General features: G+C 49.9%; 1 non-coding gene across 1 annotated transcript; it reads right to left on the bottom strand.

Moving 5' to 3' along the window:
• Positions 1-1,686: 1,686 nt before the first annotated feature.
• SMAC4_13276 lies at positions 1,687-1,758 on the bottom strand. The gene has a single exon. It is a non-coding gene; the product is annotated as a tRNA-Pro (tRNA).
• Between the last annotated feature and the right edge of the window lie 268 nt (positions 1,759-2,026).

Here is a 2,026-nt window from a genome sequence, read left to right as displayed (position 1 = left end):
CGATCCATATCGTTTACTTCCAGCTTCAGGCTTGTGACCGTGAGATACCAAGAAAAGAAACGAAAAGGTAAGCTACTTGATCGCGCTTTGTTTGGTCAAGCGCTCAGCAAGGTCGAGGGCTACCGCAGAATTCCGGTCAAGGCAACTTGGGCTTTCCTACCTAGTAAAACCCTGGAACATTCCTGGTCTGCTGCGATAGGTATGCATCGCGACACTCACTGCTGCTGCTGCTGCTGCTGCTGCTGGCCGCGACGGGCTTCCCTTTGTTTGCCCTGTGCCCAGTGTGGTATTGTGGACACAGGGAGCTCAGCACGACAACCAGACGTCATGTAATTCGTCTACCATTATTTACAGGACGTCGGGATTAACAGAGATGCAGAGGAAGTCTTTCGCGCAAGCCAAAGAGTGAACACGGGAGAAAAAATTGGCAAGGCGAGAAGGGTTACTGGTGGAGCCTTGTTAAGGCATGTACATAGGTACCTATGTATGTTGGGTAAAAAGGGGGAGGGGGGGGGAACTTGGTAGCCTTGCAGGGTGGCAAAAACCTAAACCTCTAGATAATTATTTGGTCGTTGGCGACAACCTGGATGACTTGATGAGATACTTTCGGTCACCCACTGCAACTCTTGGCTTGGTTTTTGGACTCTTCTTCCCCCTCAGTTCCTCACGCTGTATCTTGAAGGACCCCTCACTGAGGTGTTCCGCGTTCGAGATGTGTCAAAGGGAATTTTGGCAGCCTTGCAAGGTGGCGAAAACCTAAACTTCTATGGTAGAGAATCTTTGGTCGTCGGCAGCAACCTGGAAGACTTGATGAGATACTTTCGGTCACCCATTGAATTTCGTTGCTTGGTGTTTGGTTGCGGCAAGGTAGGACAGCGGTGATTGACGAGAGGCGGATTATTTTCGGGAACAAGACCTCAAAGGGTTAGTTGTGTTTCGCCCGGTCGCATGTCGGTGTATGATACCGGTGGACATTGGTGTCTGCGTTGCACGGTGCAAGTCAGGCATGAAGGGTTGGCGTTAAGGCGTTGCGATGTTGGGGTCGAGGTGAGGCGGGCCGAAGTGTTGTTACCCGATGATGGGATTAACGTGCTCCGTGGGTTGGGGTTCCGGGCCTAATCTTCCACGGTGTGTATCCGTAAGTTTACAAAGTTCAGGCCGGTAAGTTTCTGCATTTGCATGATGCTTTTCCTGCCTCCGTCATTGATGGGCATGATGCCGCCGTGTGTTGAGACGGCATTTCCGTTTTCAAGTGGTCTGCCGCCCCCCTGTCAAGATTTAAAGTTTGACGCGTATAACAGGAAGCTTGCAAGGTACGGGTATCGGGTGCGGCCCTTTTGCTTCAGCGGTAAGGATGCTCATGGAGTATGCACAACGGGTTTATTACATGAAGTTACCTATACAGTTTGTGCATGCGTTAAATATTCATTGTAGATTTTCTGGCATGACGACGTCCATCCTTTTGGTAGGCCAGCGCGACGTAGCAAAACTCATGTGAAAACATTCCCACGTCTCAGTTTCAAGTTGAACGTGGACTTAACGTTTCTCCGACCTGCGTGTTGAGAAGTTGCATCTCCTTTGTGGCGGCTTCGGCGCGCGCATCCAATTCAGAAACCAAAAAAAGGAACAAAAAGAAGAAGAAGAAGAAGAAGAAGAAGAAAAAAGTTGAACAGATGAATTGCTTGCGGGCTCAGCCAGGGTTCGAACTTGGGACCACTTGCACCCAAAGCAAGTATGCTACCACTACACCACAGAGCCAGTTGAGTCAACTCTGTTGATCTGTTCATGTTGCTGATGTTTGGTCGCCTTGGTTAGTCCTATAAAGCCCCATTCTGCGGGTGGGAAGGTGCAGCGGTGACTTCTGGCCGCCCGGATCATGTCCGGACTCCGGGAGCCCAATCAGTAGTAACGAAGACATCATCCTTTTGGCGATGCCAAACTCCTAGAAAATGGTATATACCCTCAACCAGACCAGGTAAGTAAGGTTGAACTTTATGCGAAAAGTTGGACAATAGGACCCAGACTG

The sequence above is a fragment of the Sordaria macrospora genome, chromosome 2 (genome assembly GCF_033870435.1).
Source record: "Sordaria macrospora chromosome 2, complete sequence".
In the NCBI taxonomy this organism is placed as follows: domain Eukaryota; kingdom Fungi; phylum Ascomycota; class Sordariomycetes; order Sordariales; family Sordariaceae; genus Sordaria; species Sordaria macrospora.
The sequence above is the reverse complement of the archived record's forward strand: the minus strand, read 5'-3'. Positions and strand labels throughout refer to the sequence as shown.